This window comes from Schistocerca cancellata, chromosome 3 (assembly GCF_023864275.1).
Source record: "Schistocerca cancellata isolate TAMUIC-IGC-003103 chromosome 3, iqSchCanc2.1, whole genome shotgun sequence".
NCBI classification, from domain to species: Eukaryota; Metazoa; Arthropoda; class Insecta; order Orthoptera; family Acrididae; genus Schistocerca; species Schistocerca cancellata.
Window position 1 is genome coordinate 464,961,062 of NC_064628.1, and position 24,456 is coordinate 464,985,517.

Genomic DNA, 24,456 nt, shown 5'->3' on the forward strand with positions numbered 1-24,456 from the left:
TGCAATTTATAGGACCTACAGTAAACGGTAATGAAGGACATTACAAAAAATTTCTCGAAAATAAGTATCTGAACGTAGTTCTGTCGAGAATTTCGTATCCAAGTACAGCAGTTTACGAGTAGCTTTCTGCTTTTATGTAACATTTCCCTTCGGCGGATTGAATCTGCCAATAACATAAAGATTTGTAATTATATTTCACAACCGTGGAGGTGCAATAGTATTTATTAATATATGGCACTGGAGTGGAGAATAAGCTGACAGGCTTTGTGATGTAAGATAATTAGTTTAATGAGTAAATTATTAGAGGACGATCTGAGCAATATAAAAGTTTATTTGCTTTTTGTCAGTGCATGAAATATTTTGAAAATCGGGCGAACTGTTTTATATTGCATAGCCTTATTAATAGTGACTTAGGAAATTTTCTTATTAAAGATGTCTCAGATGAAAGAATTGCCAGTAACATGAAAACTATGTTGCAGGAATTCATAATTACAGATTATGAAGACTACGTTAGTACTGAACAACAGTGTTAGCTGTGATAAAAACTGGCTTTACTGTCTGATTTTCATTTGTGTTACCTGATAAAGAAAAGCAAAGAGAACTGTCACTCGTAATGACAACGAGTTAAAAAAAGTAAAGGAAACTGTCAAAGGACATTTTTACTGTGAGAACTATGACAAAGTAGGGTACAGTACGTTTCTTTGATACAATTTGTAAAATTATAAATATCTCAGAAATGAGATTTTAAACTAAACGTACAACAACTGAGATATAATTTACCAGATTATTCAAATAAATGTATTTTTATGTCACCAGTTTCGATGTTGATGAAATTTGGTAAAAATTGCGTTTATGAGGAGCCTAATATTCGGTGTGAGAGTAGAAGAGAGTTGTGGCAACATCGTCCTTCCATAATTTTCTGGGTTGAGACATTCAAGATCAAAAGTCAGGGAGAATGTTCTTGAAATGTAAGCTTCACGTGACACTGACTTTTCCTTGGGAAAAACATCACTTTTCAACATCTTGAAAGTCGCGTAGGTAGCGTTTCCAATTTTTGCGTTTGGAACGCTAACTTCCGTGTAAGGTTAGCGACGGGGGAATGCGTATTAATGCCTACTGAAAACATGGATTGAAACCGGGCTGTTGAAGTTCCATTTACCAGAGAGGTAGTTGCTACTCTTAAATCTTTGGTGAGGTTTGGCAACACAGCCGATATAGATTTGGCATCCTCGGCTCGTCTCGTCTGGCTGTTTGGGTTTGCATCTACAAGTCGATTATTGTTGTGAATGGTGGCTTGTGTAGTTTTGTGAGGTGTGTTAGCTCATATGGGCTAATTTGTGTGCTTTCATATGCCTTTAATTCTGCTGTTCATTGTACGCCAATAGCCGATGACTAGAATGTGAGCGAAACGAAAAGTACGGCAATTTTCGTATAAATAAAGGCAAGAAGTTAAAAGGGCATATGATGTCGATGCAGTGAATATTATACGTATTCTGAACTGTCGCAGGCACGTAAAAGACATTTTAGACGTCAGTCTACTTGAGTAGGATGCATTAGCGAAGTAATTGTGCTTCCTACCGAAAAGTGTACAGTGCACTTTAAATTCCAGATTGTAAGCTTGCTGGACAATTTGTGTTTATTATTTTTTCCTGTTTGCTAGTCAGCTATTCAAGGTAAGTACGAAGATCATTCCACTAGCCTCATGATACTGACATATTCGTACAGGGGTCATTTTTTGTGTGTATCTGGAATATTTGGCTGTATTTTGTAAACTGCTCACGAAATTTTATAATTTGGAATTTTGGTATGAAATTCTGTAGTGTTTGCAGCATAGCTTTTTTTCGACACCTAACGAAGGAAATGAAGTCCACTGCCGCCCAGGGGTTTAAATCATCCACAAGGATCTTCTTTCCTTTATTTTATTTTATTTTTTTTTTTTTTTTTTGCCATACTTTTGCATGATTGAATCGTAACTGAGAACAACGTAGTAGTCTTCGTAATATTCTTATTTGAAACTTAGCAGTAGGCCTAATCGTAATTCAATAAACTTGTAATTGGTTGATTTGTGATGTACCTTAGTATCTGGTACATGTTAAGATATCGTCCTTTGAAATGTCAGTTTGAAAAAGGTGTATGTATTATGGCGACTCGTAGACATTCTACGAGATTCAGGTCTCGTATTTTTTTTCTAGTGTCTCTACCTTTTTTTTTTTTTTTTTTTTTTTTTTTTTTTTTTTTTTTTTTTTTAAAAACACGAACGATATCATCTTGTTTCACACTAACGTAAAATACAGAAATCTCCTAAAATTAGTGCGTGCAAATCTTAAATGCCATAGGGTAACTAAATTGATACAGCTGTAATGGATGATAGACTATTTCTTCTTGTTAACTGATAAGCTCCTTAATGAGGTTTCATTATTGATTATAATTGCGAAGTTGTTTTAGTTGAATGGAAAATCATAATTCTGTTCCTTTTTTTTACAGAGTGATTTGCCTCAGTGAACTTTTTAGTTTGAAATAAATTTTCATTTTGCGACATTGGATGTAATATGCCAAGTAAGTTTGAAAGTTGCACTTACTATATTGCATGAATTAAATGAATTAGTTTTTTTGTTGCCTTCTCCTTAAATTATCTTTAAACTGATCGGTAGGGCTATAGAGTGTGTGTTATAAGTGTTCTGCTTGGCTATTGGGTTATTATTTGTCGTTTCTGAGTTTCAGATCAGATTTATGATTTCTGATAGCTAGCATGAATTGTTACTGGAAATGTGTTTTATGTGGTAGTGCTTGGTAATACCAGAGCCAGTTTGTTTCTTGAGTCATTCATTGTCATTGGCACTTGTTTGCTGCCCATTTCACCTTCCCTCAACCTTTAACAGAATGTTTCATGGGAAGTGGAGGAAGAAAGTTTTGCCAAGCCATGGTCTGCCTATTAAGTGAACAGGCTGCGCATGAAATTTTCTTCGTAGTGGTGTGGAGAGCCCTCTTTAAACTGTTTAGAGGGGGGGGAGAGAGAGAGAGAGAGAGAGAGAGAGAGAGAGAGAGAGAGTGCAGGTGCAGGAAGTCAGAATGAAGAAAAACTGTCGTATCTACAAATCCTGCGTTAGAAAAAAATTTTCTTTCTTTCAATGTGAGAGTGCAAAATATTGTATCTTGGATGGAACTTAATATTTCAGTTTCCTCTACCAAATAAATCTGTATAAATCTGTTGAAATTGTGACTTTTTGTCCTCAAGGGACCATTACTTTAACCTTCCAGTCAAAGGGCCACCTGGGACCAAATGGCATCATATGAATAGTCTTTTGTGGCACATTGAATATGTTATGCTGTTTACATTGAATTTGTTATGTTCATTGCTGCTGCTCCCATTTGTGTTCCATGTTATTGTCAAGTACCACATTTCAAAATAATTTCCTGTCCTTTTTTTGTCATTTTAAATTAACATAGTAATTGGTTGGCCATTAGCATGAACAGCAGAAGCAATTCAGATCGAAGTGAGAATAAAATGAGAAAAAAATTAAAAAATCTTTTGAAGTTCATGAATATTTTATAAGTTAAGAAAGTGTTCTGGTTAATTATTTGAAAAAGAAACAATAATGGGACCGCTATGTAGGAACAACCAATCGGAGCATGTATTTGGCTACACCTCCTGTTCCGTGCACAGTGTCATGTCGCTCCGCTACGGGTTATCTGTCAGCTACAGGTGACAAAATTCCAGGCTTTCACATAATTGTTGTGATTTGTTTTGATGTACTTTGTTTTCATTGCGGCATGTTTGTATTTCATTGTGATACATTTTTTTATGGAATTTGTGAAGGTAACTGTGAAATTGATTTGGAATTTGGTATGACTGTTCGGATCGTACAAAGCAAAGTCAGTATTGCATGTAAACCAGATCATTCAAAGCAAACCCATTACTGCATGTTCAATGGGGAATATAGGAATGTACTTTGCAGGGAGTGGCACGGCTGCTGCTACTTGAGCCGGATTGTGCTTGTGTGTAATGGTGAACTGACATCATATCTCCCTGTCACTCTGATCCAAGTATATGTTGAACAGATCACCCATAATGGTATTTCTGCTAGTTTACAGCTAATTCAGTGGAAGGAAAATGTTCAAGAAGTGGAAAGTTTATTGGTATTGTTGCTTAAGCTTGCCATTCACATTGATAAACCCAAAAAATTTACTATAAATAAGTGGGGAGGGGGAGGGAAGTGACGTGAAGGAACACATTAAAAATCATCTCAAAGCACTTGCATTGTAGTGATGATGGATAATGAAAATGCCAGCTGTAATGAGAGATTTGATAAGCTGACTCCATTAACAGAAGTTTTAGGTGTGTATAAAATTGCTGTTGTCTCAAGTGAGATAATTTGTGTGAAACACCATATTGGTATCAATTTCTAATGCTTTTAAGTTAAAAATTGTTGTTTTTGTAAGATTTTGAGGTAACTTTAGATACTTAATAAAATTTATTGTAGACAGAGTAATACAAAATAATGATGGTAACTCAAGTGTGGCAGATTGAATACAAAAATTATTATATTTGTAAATTTGCACTTGTGTAATAATCAGTAGGTCACAAAACACTGTCCAGAAAGTTTGCAGTCACAAGAACAAATTCTTTCTTCAGAGGGAATGATCAGTAGAACAGCCTTAAGGTTTTATGCAGAAAGAGTTTGAATTATTGTGAATTTCAAAGATTGAGCAATATTTTTATTACTGAGTCTTGATTATAAGGATCTTCTGATAAAATACAGCACTAACATGTAATTTTTATTTACATGTAATCAGTTTGTTTAAAATTGTTACCATACTTAACACAAGTGCTGCATTGATTATGATAACACTCAGAAAAGTGTATGTTCAAACACGATACTGTGTACATAAGAACTAACAGTTTGGACTTTTGTAATAACACCCTCAATTACCGATAGTTACTGTATGTTCCACAATGCCGTCTTGTCTTGACTACTGAATAGGATTATTTTTTTAGGGAAGTGGGGTAGATAATTTCATGAACTGCTTGAAAACTCCTGAAATAGGTAGTATATTGCAGAAATTGAATGAGACTGTTCTGAAAATTTACAGTGAGAAGTACAATTTTAAATTCTGAATCATTGTGTTAGAATGGAATGTTTCGAACAAATAATTAACATTGAATTATAAATTAATTGAACTACATATGGAAGAGTTCCAGCAGCTTTGTTGGTGAATGAAGTTAACTGTAGGTTGAGTTTATGAAGCTAGAGAGCTTTAGAAAGATGCATTGTAAAAGATGAAAAAGAAGCTTAGAAATGGATATTAAATAATAAAATATGTGCATGCAGTTCACTAAGAACTGACTTACTTTCTTTCCTTTATATATATAAAAAAGGGTGATGCATAGGTCTTGCAGTGCATTGTTAATCTGTGATCACTGCATGTTCAGTCCAAACCACTAGCCCTCAGAATAGATAAACTACAATGTTGGTGCATTTGTGATAGTGTTTTGAAGGTTGTCAGATAAGCATAACAAGATTTGTTACTTACCATCAAGGGGCATGCCTTATCTTTCTCTTTTTATTAACAGCAAAGTGCTATACTTAACAAGGGAATGCATATGATCATGTAGCAATGGTACACAGCTCGTTTTAGTATCACCTTGCTCTCTGATCCTATGTGGCTTTACAGTGTAGGTGACGCTGGAGTTGTTTTATTTTCATGTGTAGTTCGTACTGTAGTTTCCTTGTGTATAATAGGGGAAAGGGGCCTCATTTCAGCTAGGTTCACCTTTCAGCAGTTTGAATTTCTCATCACTGGAAGCACTGTTGAATTACCAGCAGGTAAATAGTAAAGTTTCCACAACAGGGTCTTTCCAATACTATCCATAAGAGGATTGCCATTTAGTAAATACTTTCTTTGTGGTGAATAAAGGAAAAGCTAAGTTCTGTTTTCAATAGTACATTTTTGTTACTTAATGTTAATTAATCCAAATGATATTTACTCATCCATTTAATTAAAAGGTCGCATATTTAAATATACTTTTTCTAAATGAACTAGTCTTAATGTATGCATTCAGGGTGGACTTCAGCAAAACCTCAGCCCCTATGTATGATTTATTTTGGCAGTAATACATTACTGTGTGAAATACTAGTTGCAGATTAGTTTAAATTGCTTTCTTGTAGACTGGAGTAATATGGTGCAAACTTGCAAAAATAAAAAGTGTGTTAGACTAGAAGTGAGTAAGGCAAAAAATTGCAAAGGCCATGAAAGCACTAGTGAATGGTAGGTCTCGTAGAACTGGAGCAGATTTCTATGCTGTGTGCTTTGGTTGACATATTAATAAATGACGTCACGGAATTGAACGATAGTCTAACAGTGTTTCTGTACTGGTTACAGGTCGGAAACACGTCAGTTTCGCTTAGGCAGTGATAGGCTATTTTCATGTAACCAATAAGAGGCTAGAAAAGAGGCAATGAATTTCTAGTGCCGAAATACAAAAAAATTCTATTCTTTGCTATTATAACAAATGTTTGTTTTTACCAAATATTGTGGTTATGAAGTTCTGGTTAGGTTAGCTTCAATTGCAGCAGCTGAATATTTGTGACATCAAGGTTATAAATTTCACTGATGTGTGTCGTGATTTCTGTGGGTGTGGTAGGCTGGAACCCAAGAACATAGTTTAAAACTTGGTTGTCACAAATATTCGACGTTTCTTTTCCAGATATGTCACGAATTATGAGGTTATGGTTTGGACTGTGACAGTTTGGTTGTGAGTTGACAAAGCTAATGAATATGAAAGCTAAAAAACTGCTGACAAATATTGTGATTATGAAGTTCTGGTTAGGTTAGCTTCAATTGCAGCAGCTGAATATTTGTGACATAAAGATTATAAATTTCACTGATGTGTGTCATGATTTCTGTGGGTGTGGTAGGCTGGAACCCAAGAACATAGTTTAAAACTTGGTTGTCACAAATATTCGACGTTTCTTTTCCAGATATGTCACGAATTATGAGGTTATGGTTTGGACTGTGACAGTTTGGTAAACTGAGCTGTAGCTTAGCCCAAGGTTTAGATTAGGTCAGAATACAACAGTTCTATTCGCAAAAACTAAATTATTAACCTTTATTGTCTCAATATTGCTTCTTTTTCAAATAATTAACTAGAGCGCTTTCTTAACTTATAAAATATTCAAGAATTTCAAAAGCTTTTTTAAATTTTTTTTTCTCCATTTATCTTCATTCTGATCTGAATTGCTTCTGCTGTTCATGCTAATAGCCCAGCTTAACCACAACTTTGTAATTCATGACATGTTTGGAAGAGACAACAAGGTTGTGGTTAGGTTGGGACTTAATAACACAATTAAATTGGTAATGATGATTACCAAAATATTTGCCTGTTTCTGTTAATCAAATGAATTTATCCATTGATTACAGTAGGCATCCACAGTGATCGAATATATTTAAAGCATTTTCAAATTTTAAAAATGTGTGACTTCATGGATATGAAATGTAGCTTGTTTAATGAGTTACTAAAAGCTAATTTTCTTTCATTGTGCGACCTGTTACTAAGTTATGGTACATGTATTAAATTGAACGAAACATCTTTTATAAAGAAAACGGTTTTATTACAAGGTGAATACTTGAGCTATTAATAATTTTTATACAGCTTCAGAGACAGCCATACAAAACAGTCATAAGTAGGAGTAATTAATACTTACTTACTTACTTGCTTCACAGTTAGAAATCCACACTGCTGTCTTTGCTGTCGGACGTAGATGACTTATTTCCAGCAAAGGTTCCATATCCTGTTGCTTCCAATTTGTCTGTCATAATCTTCATCCTACTGTTTTCCTGAGTGTCTTATGCAAAATGCCCATGCAGATGTTGAGATGCATTATATTGCCATGTGTTTGTATCAGCACCTGCAATTTTAAATGTATTTGTTCTTTTCTGTGATATGTGCTTTCACCTGAGCCGTTACCAGCTCGTTTTGGTTGTAATGATAATGCTATGAATGTAATCTAACAATACAGTGTCCGTGCTGCATTGTAATTTCGTGTATCTCATAAACCCTGTACACCGGCTTGTGGGCATCAACACGATTCAGCAATTCTACTCTGGTACGTAGTGAATACGTAAAGATACTCAGTTTGATTACAACCAAGCAATAGTGCCTGACTTCTTGGAATTCATTGTTGGAACTTAGTTCACCTGCACTAGCGATTCTGACAATAAGCTTAACCAACAACAATACACATGGGGATATAGGCGAAAATTGTTCTTTAAACGACCATTTGAAGACACTGTACATCATTTCTGAATGGTAATTTTCAGAATTCTTGGCCCTTGACACCTTAAAAATCAGCTTCTGCTGGTCCTACATGAAGCACTATAAATCTGTTACCCTTACCCATTGCTCATTGTTCAGGACAAATCTCTTGTGTGGTTATGATTGATGAAAGTTTCTTGTACTTAATAAATTTGAGACATGCCAACTTGTCTGATGCCCTGGATTGCTCTCAAAACACTGTTCTTCCAGCTAATCACTTCATTCCATTAGTAATTTCCTTCCATCATTGGTTTCTGATATGTTAACCCCCATGCCTTTCAGTATCCTGAACATTGTCCATTTGGAATTGGCATGTAGCAAACATGCTGAACACAGTAAAAGACTATGATAGGGCCAGTGGTATACCTCCATATTTGTACAGGAATATTATAAGCACTTGATGTGAAGTGTGGTGGTAATAAAATAAGTTGTCAGCTGTTACTCGTATGCAGACAACGCAACAGCAGCAGGCAGATGTGTATTGAAGTAATACATGCAGATGAAAGGGTGAAACATTGCTGTAAACAAGGATTGTGAATTTAATTGCTACTTGTCCAAGTCACAGCTATTTAAACTGTGCCAATACCTGTAAACCAAGGGCGGTGTCACAATCCATGATCTGTTTATAAAAACAGTGAAATATTTCTCTGCTCTTTTTGCTATGTATTCGGTCTGTGCTAGCACACTGACTGAGGGAATCAGTGTTTTTTAATTAAGTCATGGGAGAAGGAAGTTGGATCATTTTTTATTAATATATTGATTGTGCAACTCTATTGTTAATAAACATTGATCCACCTGCCTTCTCCCATGATTTAATAATAATAATAATAATAATAATAATAATAATAATAATAATAAACAACAACAACATTCACCCACTCAGTCAGTTTGCTTGTGCAGATCCATTGCATAGTTATTTCACCACACCATTAGATACGTTTTCATCTCTTTGTGATTAACCTATGAAACGATGGAAACTTCTGGTAGGAATACCTCCAATGTAAGAAAAGACAGATTGCTACTTACTGTAAAGAAGAAATGTCCAGTTGCAGACAGGCACAATTAAGATACTTCCAAAAACTATATGTAAGTGTCCTTTAATTTTCCTGTCTGCAAATTGATGTGTCTTCTTTATGGTAAGTAGCAATCTGCCCTTTTCTACATTGTAATTTAACCTATGAGACGTGGGCTCAAGAAACAGCAAACAGGACAGTGGTTTCAATTTAGGTGCTAAAAATACATTGCCTCTATTCTTACTTCCTATTTGTTATGTCTAATCATCCTGTTGGCTTCATGAACTGACGCATAGTGAACCTATGAACAGTAGATAAGCATAGCCGCGACTGCCACTGGCCCTGATCTGTATTGTAGCCACTGGCCTTGATCTGTATTGTAGCCACTGAATACTGTGTGCCACAAAACGATTTTTTGCAAAATCGCTTAGCTCACTTTTGACTTGGAAACATCTGAGCTGCAGGGTTGCATAAACGCCTTAGCTTTGCTGGATATTCTCTGAACAGTTCTCAAACCAATACCACAAGCTTCAGTTGTCTGTTCATGGCATTTGGCAGTGGTGTGATATCTGGCTTGTTCTGTAGTGGATTCAGTGGAAGACTGTCTTTTTCAAGTGTTGATACACGTGGAACGCTATTTCTCTTATTTATTTGTGCAACACATGGCATGATTGCTTGCCGCCAATCATTCGGCACAGAATACTATGATGGAAATAAACAATAAGCTTCACAAACATAGCACAACCCCCAGAGAAGAAGACTGATTTGCCAATTGGTTGTGAGTCACGTAGTACAGCTCCACCTGGTTCTGTGCATCAGACCTTAACCCACCTTCACAGCTGCTCTCAACTCAAGGATGTAAATAAAATAGCTAGAATTGACTGGATCAAGGGTTTCTTGATAGTGTCAACTACTCACTGTCTGAAAGCACTAGTTTATAATGAGCAAAAGAAACAAATGTTGCAGAATTATTGAGTATTATGAAGAAGCTATTCATTCTGACGATTTCATAGAAGACTGGATATATAACCTGATGTTGATTCTTTGTATGCTGAAGTGAAAAGTACAGGTGAATGTGAATCTTGCACAAGGAGAATAAATGTATCTCTTTGCAACAGAATTACTGTAAGCAAGCACAAGGGGAAGACAGCTGAGTGAGGAGGTATTTGTCCTCATTCGAAGGGAGGGGGAGAAATCATTAATAATAGCTGTAAAAAAAAAAAGGCTGAAATGAATTGCAGACACTAGTAAAAAAAAAGTGAAAAGAGAGTTTAAAGAAGATTAAATATGAGAAACAAAAAAAAAAAAAAAAATGCAAGGCTGCAACAAAACTGTAGTAATTGAATCTTCTGATCTTATGATTATCTGGTTGTGAAAGTATGGACTTAAAGTGATATAAGGACTATAAATAAAGTATTTTGAAACAGTAGAGTTTGCAGGTATGAACAACAAAGTTCTATTTGCAGAGCAGGAGGAAGAAAGACAAACATTTTAAAGTAAGATTCATACAGTCAGTTCAATTACTTCTTCGTGTGACTTTCCTGCATTTATTTCTTTAGAAATATGTTACGGTTCCAATACTTTAAATAAACTTTAATTTAGAACTAAAAAGCGCTTCTTTATTTGAGTGTTCAGAGGTTCCTCATACCCTGTTAAAATATGCATGGTAGGAGTACAATTCAACAGAAATAGGCTTCAACAGAAATGTGAAATTTAACCTTTCATTCATTTCTAGGAAAAAATTTGCAAGACATCCCATGTACTATAGTAACTAAGAATGCTAATTCCAAAAGAATTCCATTTGAAAAATATGTAGTGTAACATATGTTGAAATTTTACCCCTTCTTCCCTGTACATTACCTTTTAAAATCACATTTTAATTTGAAGTGTGTCACATTTTTGCAAAAGTGTACAGAAGTGTGGTATACGTAAAATGCAAAACGATAATAGGTATACAGATCATTGTGATTGCTGTACGTATTATGTGTGTATATTCTGTCCTGGGTTCTCCATTATTGCAACAAAATGTATTTATTGTTTCTCCTGTGTGCGGCTCATTTGTGTGTAAATGATACATTTACATTAAAAGAGTTATTATTTGTTTTCCCACGATGTCTGTTTCTAGTTAATAAATAGTGGCCTTTTGTATGTAACTGTAAGGCTTGCTTGTGTGTAAAAATAAGTATGTAGTGTGTACAAACAATTCACGAAAAGTGATTTGCTGGACCGAATAAAAATAAATAAATTAAATGTGATGTTTCAGGTTACAGTAATGCTGTTGTGAAAGATAACTGTGCAGCATCTATTATGTTTAACACTGCCACAAATTTTTATTGAGAAACCGAAGGCAGATCAACACATCCGTCAAGTAAGTCACATAATGTTGCATAATTAAGATTCTTTAAATTAATAATTTGTTTCTAAAACAAGTTCCCATATATGAAATCTGAAAAATTCAGAGTAAATGTTGTGGGTCTGTTACTGTATTTCAGTATGTGTAGAGTTCAAACCACAAAAAAGTGTGTAGTAGGATGTTGTCTTTCTAATTACCAGATGACAGTGGATGTGTAAGTTATGAACTTTACTTTTATCTTCATACTAGCAGAGTTGTGTGTAAACAAGTACAGAACACTCCTGGATTCCACCTTGCAAAACTGGCCTACATAATCATGTATATTGGTTTTTATGATATATCAAGTATCTGCCTTTGAGTATCTGCCAGTGGAGATTTCTAACTGTTTCTGTGTCACATTTTCACCACTGAAAGAAGTCTGCAACCATTTGAGATGTTTTCATTGAATATGGTTAAATTCTCTTGTTTATCAACCCATTATGAATCCCCGGTCCTGAACAACATTGCAGTATAGACTACCAGCAGGTATACCATTGAATCAGTCTGCCAATTGCTTTGCTTACTGTTCCTCAGTTATAACAAAGAAGGGAAAGCAGAAAGATGAAAGGAGTATATAGAGGGTCTATACAAGGGCGATATACTTGAGGACAATATTATGGAAATGGAAGAGGATGTAGATGAAGATGAAATGGGAGATACGATACTGAGATACGATACTGCGTGAAGAGTTTGACAGAGCACTGAAAGACCTGAGTCGAAACAAGGCCCCCGGAGTAGACAACATTCCACTGGAACTACTGACGGCCTTGGGAGAGCCAGTCCTGACAAAACTCTACCATCTGGTGAAGAAGATGTATGAGACAGGCAAAATACCCTCAGACTTCAAGAAGAATATAATAATTCCAATCCCAAAGAAAGCAGGTGTTGACAGATGTGAAAATTACCGAACTATCAGTTTAATAAGCCACGGCTGCAAAATACTAATGCGAATTCTTTACAGACCAATGGAAAATCTAGTAGAAGCTGACCTTGGGGAAGATCAGTTTGGATTCCGTAGAAATATTGGAACATGTGAGACAATACTGACCGTACGACTTATCTTAGAAGCTAGATTAAGGAAAGGCAAACCTACGTTTCTAGCATTTGTAGACTTAGAGAAAGCTTTTGACAATGTTGACTGGAATACTCTTTAAAATTCTGAAGGTGTCAGGGGCAAAATATAGGGAACGAAAGGCTATTTACAATTTGTACAGAAACCAGATGGCAGTTATAAGAGTTGAGGGTCACGAAAGGGAAGCAGTGGTTGGGAATGGAGTGAGACAGGGTTGTAGCCTCTCCCCGATGTTATTCAATCTGTATATTGAGCAAGCAGTGAAGGAAACAAAAGAAAAATTCGGAGTAGGTATTAAAATCCATGGAGAAGAAATAAAAACTTTTGAGGTTCGCCGATGACATTGTAATTCTGTCAGAGACGGCAAAGGACTTGGAAGAGCAGTTGAACGGAATGGATAGTGTCTTGAAAGGAGGGTATAAGATGAATAATCAACAAAAGCAAAACGAGGATAATGGAATGTAGTCGAATTAAGTTGGTTGATGCTGAGGGAATTAGATTAGGAAATGAGACACTTAAAGTAGTAAAGGAGTTGTGCTATTTGGGGAGCAAAATAACTGATGATGGTCGAAGTAGAGAGGATATAAAATGTAGACTGGCAATGGCAAGGAAAACGTTTCTGAAGAAGAGAAATTTGGGAACATTGAGTGTAGATTTAAGTGTCAGGAAGTCGTTTCTGAAGGTATTTGTATGGAGTGTATCCATGTATGGAAGTGAAACATGGACGATAAATAGTTTGGACAAGAAGAGAACAGAAGCTTTCAAAATGTGGTGCTACAGAAGAATGCTGAAGATTAGATGTGTAGATCACGCAACTAATGAGGAGGTACTGAATAGAATTGGGGAGAAGAGGAGCGTATGGCACAACTTGACTAGAAGAAGGGATCGGTTGGTAGGACATGTTCTGAGACATCGAGGGATCACCAATTTAGTATTGGAGGGAAGCGTGGAGGGTAAAAATCGTAGAGGGAGACCAAGAGATGAATACAACAAGCAGATTCAGAAGGATGTAGGTTGCAGTAGGTACTGGGAGATGAAGAAGCTTGCACAGGATAGATTAGCATGGAGAGCTGCATCAAACCAGTCTCAGGACTGAAGACCACAACATCAACACTGTTCCACCTATGAAATCCTTATCTCAGTGGAATAATATTTATAGGTATTTCTATGAAATGACTTAACTGCAAGACTTGGTAGTCTTGGTACTTGTTTTATAATTTTCTTAGATATGGCTGAGTATTATGTGCAACATTTCTTTGTAGATAACTACATCTTCTACTAAGTGTCCGATATTGCAACTGCCTATATGTTAGTGTGGGTAATACAAAGACTAGTGTTCTCATTCTGTAAGTCACTCATGGTTTATCAGTGACTCTCCAGCCAAAATAACATGTTGTCTTCTGCCTGTCAGGAATTCCTCAACTCCGTTGTAAATCCTCCTATAGAACATAATATAAAGCAGACCTCATCGAGCACTGAATCAAAAACTACTGGAACAAGAGGATCTTTATTATACAATTAAGAAGAGGAAGGTGCTCTGGCTCCTAAAGTTAGGGTGTATGTGCCCTTATGTACCTAACCAATTACTGCTTCTCACTTTTTTCCATGTACAAGCAATTTCAGTTAAGTTGTGGGTGTCATTCCCCATCTAGTCTCCACACATAACTTTGTAACTGCTAATACTGGTGCTACACAAGGTAATGTAGCTTGTCCGTGAGGATGTGGAACTGTCAGTCATAAAACAATGAGTTGGTTTTCCTTCTTTTTATCCTAATGTCCCCATTATAATTTAAATTGTGCACCGTTTTTGCTTCTTGCAAACTGTTAATATAGCTAATCTGCTAACCATTCATTTCTGTTTTTGTTTGCCTCTACATTTGTTCATATTTTAATTGTAACTTTGTTTGGGGTCCTATTTGCTTTTCACTGATAGTTTTTTGTGAGAATAGCTTGGGATAGGTAAGATTTTGAATGTATTTCTTATCTCAAGGCACTTAACTACAACAAAGCTGGTGTGCCCTGGCTTTCTCCACAGGTGTACATCAGGGCAGGTTCCCTCCATCTTAAAATGAGGTCATATGTTTTAATGTTGGTTTTGCTTAAATTATGATCCACTATACACTTTCTTAAAGTACAAGCAACACGTTGGAGAATTGGGCAGCCAACTCGTGAAATGAAAATTGCGTGCTTCTTACACTGGATTTGCATGAAATGCTTGGGTGACAGTGCTGCATGGAGTAGCAAATGTCTAGTGTCGATGATGAAGATGAAGAAGAAGAAGATGATGATGATAGCTGAATGTGACAAAGCAGATTACTTATGCTATAAACATCACAGATATCTAAATATTTGCCATCATTTGTCTCAGTTGCCAAAATGGCAATTACAAAAGTTAATGTCATTATTCGAGACAGACAAAGCCAGCATGTGTGTGTACAATTGGACAAAGATCTACAAATGTCAAATGAAACAAGAAAGATTTGGAGAACACCACTCATTAAGTCACGACAGAATACAGCAGAAGCTATTTAAAAACACAGACTTTCCTGCCAACGGAGAAATATTGAGTGAGAGATCATATAAGATAGCTCCGACATTGTTGATATTTGTACTGGGAGTTACCATTGTTTGATAATTGAAAGTGTGTCAGAGAGAACATAAAGACCTTTTGCCCCACCCACCCCCATCCATCACAGAATACTAAAGTAAAGGGACAAAAATTTGGCAGTGTGAGGGGGGGGGGGGGATAAATTTCATCATTGAAATGAATTTTGTATGAGGTGTGTCCCTGTGTATATGTGTGGAAGAGACCCATTTTAAAGACTCATAACAGCCCTGTGCTGATGATTCAGATAAACTTTGGAAAGGTGACTTCTGTGGGGAGATAGCCAAGGAGAGAGAGGATATGTTTATCAGCGACAGGCATAGTTCGTCGTCTCTCCCATAGCACCACCTTAGTGGCAGTTTCAGCAGTAGTGCAAGTGGTGCCAAATAAGAAAATACTATATTCCTAGCCCATTATTAATACAATGGGGCACTTGGCTGTCTGTCGGCTCACCTGACTATTTCTTCTTTGTTGATACTTCAACTCACATAATATACCATGGTGCTTAATTGCCACCTGTTTCAGGCGTTCGTTGAGTGCATCATAGTTAGAATTGAGTTATACCTGTTAGCAGAGCACTCACTGAAGCACTGCTAGGCAGTCAGCATCTCCCACTGTTCTTGTGATATGCCTACCTGCCCTCCCAGATGTAGCTCACTATGAAGTGGTTAATGATCTGCACTCAAGTGATCACATCCTGATACATCACTGTGACCTTAGCCTGCTGTCTCGATACTACTTGATATGTCTCAGCTTCATTAGGTTCACCTCAGCTTTGCTTGAAACAACTCAGTACAGCATTACATTTCATTCAGCAGTGCAATGTGTTTCTTACAGCATGTGGTGTGATAGTTTTCTTGTGGTGTAAAGGAAGTTCAAAGGTCCTCTGGCTATTGCAATGTACACTGGAAAGGAGACAGTCAGGTGATCTGTTGTCACAGGCCTTTAAAACCGAATGTAATTGATTCTTTCTCCAGGAGAAAGTTGAGAATTCTCAGTGTTTCTTATGAAACGGTGTTACTATGCTGTGCACAGAGAATGTAAAGTTTCAGTTGGCGGTGAAAAAGCAAACAGTTACAATGATTAATAGAATGATTTGTAAAGGATTAATTGAATTGTATATCAAATTTGCAGACATGATGAATGTGATGTAATTGGTGGTACAAATAGCAAATTTTCTGAAGCCACATTAATTTCGTTCAGTGTATTATGGGATTGAATCAAAAATATGGAGAAATAATGTATTACTGTGAACACATTAGTTAATTCAGGAGGCAATGCATCCCTGGAATGATTTTTGATTCAAGACTCACTGTGATGGCTTTCTAACGAAAAATGGAAATCTGGAATCAATATTAGAAGATCCTGAATAGATTGTTCAGACCTTGCATTTTTAATGGACTTGACTGCATACTTGAGCACCCGCGGTAGAACTTTGAATAGTGAGAAGCAACTTATTTCTGATTCGATAGCAACAGTGGTTGCATTTAAAAAGAAAATCACACTGTGGAAGGGACTACTACTGACAAGAGCACTATCCATTTCCCTAAACACTCTGGTGTTAAAGAAAAGGTGAATTTTGAAAAAAAAAAAAAATTGTTGCAATTTTGAAAGAATTACAGAACAGTTTCCTAAATGTTTTGAGGACATTGCCAAACTCGCAACCGTATTTTAGCCGTGTTCAAAACCATTTGCTGTTTTGGTTGCAAGTCCCTTGTGTATGTGCAGATAGAACCAATTAATCTGCAGTGTGAGTCCCATTTAAAATATAAATTCCATTGCATTAAAACATTTCAGTAGTGCTATAAATTCTTCTGTCACTGTAATGAGCTGCAAAAGTGGTATCAATGTTTCGATGAACAAATGTGTGTGAAAGGTTTTTTTTGTGATAATGAAACTAAATAAATCATGATTTTGTGGCAACTTGAGTGGTGAGACTGTCTACTTCTGTCCATGTGCTAACAGTTTGTGCCAGATATAGATTTTATTATGTCTTCAGTGAACCAAAAATAAATAAATAAATAATTGTGAATGTTTGTCTTGTTTGTAACTTTTTTTTTGTTAAAAATGGAGCCATTGCAGTGTCAATATAGTAGTTCTAGATAACTGTATTTGATTCCAGCTACATGTGAAGCAAACATTTATTCCTCCTAACCATGTACTATAGATACTGTTTGTTTTTGCCTTCCTTTTCTGTATCTAAGTTTAAATGTTGTAAGAATTTTACAGGGAGGAGTATTGTTGATGTAATAGAACTACAAATCCTGCTTTATTATTTTTATTTTTGTTGGTTGATTTTCTTGTACCAGAAGTTAGTAACAATATAATATTGGAAATATTTTATGGAGGTGGGCTTGTACAGTTTTAATAAATGTGAAGTACTGCATTAAGCAATACACTGCTGTAATGGTATATTTTTTTGCAGACATTCCGGTCTAGGATGAGATCATCATCGGCCCCAAAAAACCGTTTCAGCTATGCATTAATGTAATGGGAATAACACTTATTACAGTAACATAAATGCATAGCTAAGATGCTATTCTTTCTCAGTGATGGTCTGATCTTGGACCGAAATCAATTGTCTGTAATCATATATACTATTACAACTGTGTACTGCAAAATGCAGTTAGTAACAGTATAATATTGCTCTTCATGTTGAGTTTTACAGAGCTTAAGAGTTTGGATTTTACTGATATAGCATAATATGAAAGCAAGCCACATGCAAGCCATTGAATGTTCCTTGCGCGACTGCTTGTGGTATAATACTGTGGGTTCGCAGTTTTCCATCTAGTGGAGTAAGGAGCACTGGCCTGTAATCAGAGCCAAGTGTTCTATTTTGGTGTGGCTGGATGTCAGTTGACTGCAAAGAACCTTGCAGCCCTTTGAATATAAACATGAAAGCTATGTATATGAAAAGAGAGCACACAAAGATAATTGTGAGCATTTCCATGTTCAGTCATGTACCAGTTCCACCAAAGTTTGGGAAATCATTAAGTGGATTTCCCATACCTGGGGAAGGACACTAATATCTTCTGTGACGTCTCCAGATAGTCCCTTGAAAGAATCTCGAGACATTCAAAATCCAGTGGCATAATGTTATTTTAGCAATCTACTGTTACACTCCTTAAACAAGGAAGAAAGCCATGTTTCCAATGAGGCATCACAGCAGTGTTCACACAAGCTGCCTAGGAAAAAATTAGCCAGGTGTGAGAAGGACTCGCACACTGGGGGATCCATACAAATCTCATTATTTATATAAACAGGTTCCGAGAACCAGGAATCTTGATGTTTCTTGCGCGTTATCGACATTGACGCTAGCAAGATATCAGTCCCAGGGATCGCAAGACTCCCAGGAATGTTTTACTTTCAAGAGTCAGATAGTAAATGCCAAAAAAAGATATTTGTTCTTGTTCATATAATTACAAATTCACAGTTTTCATATTCTTTTCCTTTGTATGTAATGTGAAACCTTGCTTGCCAGATTTAACGATTTTAGTTCAAACCATGTCTGATCAACACAGAAAAGTACAATTTTCAACCTAATATTGTTCGATTTTAATAAAATTTGGTGTGTTCATGCACATGACGAGCACAAAAAATACCAAACAACAGAATTTTAGCACAAGTAAGACAGGAATAGCAGTCAGTTGAAGTTCTCAAAATGTGTAAAAAATTTGGCAAACGTTGTTGGAACAGTGAGCCAGTTAACTTCGGAAAGGTCTTGAAACAAGCTTTTTCAATGATATGCAAGTTTTTCATATTCAAATAACATACGCAATTGAAGTCAGTGGTCTTGTACTTTGACCTTGAATATCTCAAAACCTGTCACCTATGAAATTGACAAAAAAATATATATTTGCTTCTTCATGTTATGTAACAAGGTAGAATATCAAGTTGGAATGACAATGGTATTTAGGAGGTATAAATTATCATGTACAACAATGTGTTCCATTAACCCAAAATTAATTGTATTGAGGATCTAGAAATATGAGACAAAGCACTGAAAAACGTGTTTATTGTTGAAAAGGTGGTGTTATAGCACTGCACAGTAAAGTAACAGAGTAGGCGGGTCACTATCAAGCTATCCAATATTGGATGGCACTGTGGCTACTAAATGTAAACTGATAGTTGCAGCAAAAGGTGTTGTACATTGAAATTGTACAACTCTACCTTGAAGATCATGTATTGCTGTAATCAATTTGGGGAAGATGGCAGAGCAGAAAGAAGAAAAATCTACTTAAAGTGCAGGTGTGGATGGATGATATGATGGGTGGCATGACGACACACTACAGAATATGTGAAAAATGTAGAAAAATATTAACTCTGGGACAAGGGCTTGTATCTGACCCAACTACATTCACGCAAGTGGAAACCATAAACCTGCATACCTCAGAGACGAGTCACACACATCTGTAGCCCCAAAAATGGCTTTAGACGCATTAAATTATAGTTTGGTATCTCATGGCGAGTCTCCAGTGGAAAAGAAGAGGCTGAGAGAGAAAACGTATACACAGAAAAAGTTTGAGTAAGTTTCTGAAGTGTTCCAAAGTAATTACGTTCCTAATGTGAAAAAAAATGTAGATTATGAAACAAATGTTGAACCTGGAAAGGTAATGCAATAAAAAGAGGAATTCAGTACCAGCACCACAAGCAGTGAGAAGATCCAAATTCTGATACTACTGCTGAAAAGTTGGAACATTCAGAGGATTAAAAATGAATTTAGAGCCTCTAACTAGTTAGTGAGAAAAGCAAAACAATTAGCCACAGAATGTGGTATCTTAGCAGCTTCCAATCCAAGACCTAAACATGTCTTAAGTGAACAAATTGTGAATGTTGTCTTAGAATTCTGTTTTTCTGTGTTGGAGGATTTTGTTTCTGTCAATGAAAATGGATTACAAGGATTCAGAAACAAAAATGATTTGTGTTGGGAAACTTGCATGAACTGTATCAGGCATTCAAAAATGAACACCAAGGACTGAAAATAGGGTTATCAAAATTCTGCCAGTTGTTACCCAAGAACTGAGTTTTGGCTGGTGCAACTTGGTACCCACAGTGTGTGTGTGTTTGCAGTGTACACCAAAACATGAAAGTCATGTTCAAAGGTTCCAGATTAAAAGAGTTGAGGTGTGATGCAGACTGTCAGCTTAGTGCCTACAAACCGTGTCTTGAACTTCGATCATTTGTAATCCTGCACAGCCATAATGCTATATGCCCACGTGTGAAAAATGCCTAGCTACACATTCTATCATAACTCACCTGCAAGAGTTGTTTGATGAAAGTGGATTTGATGATATAACATACAGACTGTTGACATGTAACATAGGACAACTCTCCGGACATGTGTATCGTCTGTGGAAGACTTCTTGGGAAACCTTGCAGATAAATTAAAAAAGCTTCTCTTGCATTCCTTCATAATCACCCAACACTCTGAATTTCTACATCTGAAAGACACACTTCTTAATAATAAATGCATTGTAATATGGGTAATTATCTGCAAACCAGCATTTGTCCTGCAGGATGAGTTGCAGGGATTTCATTGGAACAATGCACAGGCCATCATTCATCCATTTGTTGTTTGTTGTAAACACCCAGTAAACCGTGCAGTCGATAACATTTCTTTTGTTATAATATCAGAATGCATTAAACATGACACAGTGAGTGTTCATCTTTTTCAGTGTCACTTGGTTATCTTCATGAGATCCCATTCTCATTGAACACCCTAGTACAGGTACTACTTCTCAGGTGGTACTGTAGCCTAGTAGAAGAATCAAAAAAATTTTGCCAATTTAACTTTTCAGCCAACTGATTTCAATGTCTGCAGAATGGCATTTCTTTGTCACGTCACATGGCAAAGGACCATGTGATGATATTGCTGTCATCAAGAGACTTGCTGACCGTGCCAGTCTGCAGCGCATCTGCAACTCTTAGATAATGACAGGCAGAGAGTTGTTTGAATGGTGCTCCAAGAACACTGTGGTGTGTCACTCTCATTATACAACTAACAGTGAGTACTATGAAGAATGTTTCCTTCAAGAGCAGCTTGCACAACAAATTCGTGCAGTTGTAGGTACCCACAAGTTACATTGTGTTACTCCTGCTGCCGGCCGTGGTGGCCGTGCCGTTCTAGGTGCTTCAGTCCGGAACCGCGGGACTGCTACGGTCGCAGGTTCGAATCCTGCCTCGGGCGTGGATGTGTGTGATGTCCTTAGGTTAGTTAGGTTTAAGTAGTTCTAAGTTCTAGGGGACTGATGACCTAAGATGTTAAGTTCCTGCTCAGAGCCATTTGAACCATTTTTGTTACTCCTGCTGGCCATTACAATATCCAAATGAAAATTTTCTTGAATTTACCAGTCATCAGAAATGAATCTGTTCTAACTAGGACCCAATGAGACTTGTACCTCGATGGTATCACAGGGCGTTTGCATGCATGTACCAAGGTCGCTGGAGGCCGGGATGTGTTTTGAATGTTAATGAAGATGTCAGTTTGGTTTCAGATAGCTTCCTACATCCTCATGGGCCTTCACCTTCTTATGTATACTGTGAGAAACCTGACATATTAACTGTGTGCAAGAAGGGCATTCTTACAAAGGTCGATGCGAGAACAGCAACCGGACAGACGCATTTCCTTTCACCATAAGGTGCACAAACTGTTGTTATTGCTTCCCAGTATTGAGGCATAGTAAATCTAGAGGATACAGTTGTTTCTGTAAATCTGAACCTGTTTAATGTGCCTTCCGAACATTTGTTTGGCTGGGACGGCTGTATCATGTTTGGCATCATTGAAGGTCAGATGTCGTAGTGTGTGACCTTGCACATTGTAAATGCTTGTTATTGGTCTGTTGACGGTACTAACTTTTTTGAGCTGTGTTGTAACACTGCCTTTTTAACAATAAACATGGTTTTCAGTGCTCTGTGTTGTATTGTTGCACTCTGAATACAATTGATTTTGCACTAATGCAACACATTGCTGTATTTATATTAAATTTCAGCCTCGGGTTGCATAAGCAAAGAAACTTTACCTAAGTTTTGGCTATAATAATGTAGCCTTCATCAGAAATGCCACAATCAAAAATGAAATTAAAATATGCCAGAGATTGGCCTAATCAAACTTATTTATTTATTTATTTATTCCATGTGATCTGATGGTCCACAGTGTGTTGCAGATGTCAGAAAATATCAGTTAACATTGTTAACATATATTGATATATTATCCTAATGTATTATATTGCAAAGATTGGTTAAGTTTACTTCACTCCAATTACTCAAAGTTTTCAGTTTAACATAAATAGCAAGATTACTGTTCTAAGTATTCATTCATCAACAAATATGATTTCACGGCTTTGTTAAATTTTATGTTGTCTTCGATGGACTTAATACTAGTGGGAAGATTGTTGAACAGTTGGAGGCCCATGTGGAAAGCTCCCTTTTTACACAGATGAGTATTTGTACGTAAAACATGCAAATTTCGAGTTTTTCCTGGTGTTGCGTTTATGTATTTAATTATTTTTTGAGACTGGAGTCAGTTGGCACTATGTGGTTTCTGAAAAATTTTAGAGTCTTGAGAATGTATAGGCAAGGCAGTCTAAGGATTTCCAACTTTCTGAAGATGGGTTTGCAGGAGTCTCGGGGTTTGCTCCCACTAATAATCCTCATTGCTCTCTTCTGGATTTTGAACGTGTTCAGGGCAGTTGGAGAATTTCCCCAGAATATCACCCATATTTTAGGTGGGCTTGTATGTAAGCGTAGTACGCACTGGTTAATGTTTTCAGGTCCCACTAATAATCCTCATTGCTCTCTTCTGGATTTTGAATGTGTTCAGGGCAGTTGGAGAATTTCCCCAGAATATCACACCATATTTTAGGTGGGCTTGTATGTCTGCGTAGTACGCACTGGTTAATGTTTGCGGGCTAGCACATGATTTCAGTACACTCAATGCATAACAGCCAGTACTAATTCTGGCATTTACTTTTCCTGTATGTGTATTCCATTTCAGGTTATCTTGAACCCACAGACCAAGGAATTTGAAAACAGTGCCAGTATCTATTGGCTGGTTATTTACAGTGACAAGTGACTGAGAGGAATTTGCATTTTGTGTTGTGTGAAAGTTCATGGAAGCTGTCTTTTTGGTGTTGATAGTTAATCTGTTGATTTTAGCCTAGTTGCTAAGTTGTTCATTGGCCAAGTTCACAGCTTTTTGCACAGCCTCTGTATTCTCCCCTTTGAGGAGTACAGTTGTGTCATCAGCAAATATTATTGTTTTGTGTGCATCTACATTCAGGCTCAAGTCATCAAGACACAGGAGGAAATGTAAAGGTCCCAATACTGAGCCCTGTGGTACACCTTGCTTTACAGTTTTACTACTTGATAGGATTTCAGTTATTGAGTTGGTTTGTCTATTAGTGTATTTCATGCTGACACTCTGCATCCGATTGGTTAGGAATGAAGCAATCCAATTGCTTGCAATTCCTCTGATAACATAGTGTTCTATTTTTTCCAGCAATATTTTGTGGTCAACAGTGTCAAGAGCCTTTGACAGATTCAGAAATATGCCTGTTACGGGCTGTTTTTTATCCAACAGATCGAATAGCGTATTTATGCAATCATATACTGCAGTTTCAGTAGATTTGTTGCTTCTGAACCCTTGTCAGTACTATAGTACATACTAATAAGACTGAGTCACTTCTACTAATGTTTTGCCATTAGGTCACGCCAGCGGGCCAGACAGTTGCGCCGCGGGCACTGAGTTGTAACTCATTGATACGTAATTGTCATATTCAAAAAATGTACACGATGAACATCAGTGACTTTGACCTTTAATATCTCCAAACATGATGTTAATTGTGTATATTCTTGGAATATGACAGTATTATATATCAATGAGTTACGACCTATCGCCTGCGGCCCATCTGTCTGGCCTGTTCGTGTGACCTAAAGGCAAAACATAAGTAGAAGTGACGCAGTCTTATGGCTATGTACTGTAGTACTAACATTTTAAGTTTGATTAAGCCAATATCTGGCATGGTTTAATTTCTTTTTATATTGTGACGATTCTGAAGAAGG

At 36.7% G+C, this 24,456-nt stretch overlaps 1 protein-coding gene across 2 annotated transcripts in view; it reads left to right on the forward strand.

Moving 5' to 3' along the window:
* Positions 1 to 1,246: 1,246 nt before the first annotated feature.
* The window catches only part of LOC126175238 (paired amphipathic helix protein Sin3a-like), a 35,606-nt gene continuing 12,396 nt past the window's right edge, over positions 1,247 to 24,456 (forward strand). Inside the window, exons 1-3 of one of the 2 annotated variants that reach the window (XM_049921872.1) lie at positions 1,247 to 1,673; positions 2,485 to 2,556; positions 11,591 to 11,695. The gene's annotated coding sequence lies outside the window, so the exon portion shown is untranslated. The remainder of the gene's footprint in view (positions 1,674 to 2,484; positions 2,557 to 11,590; positions 11,696 to 24,456) is intronic. The other variant, XM_049921874.1, reaches the window with a different exon arrangement.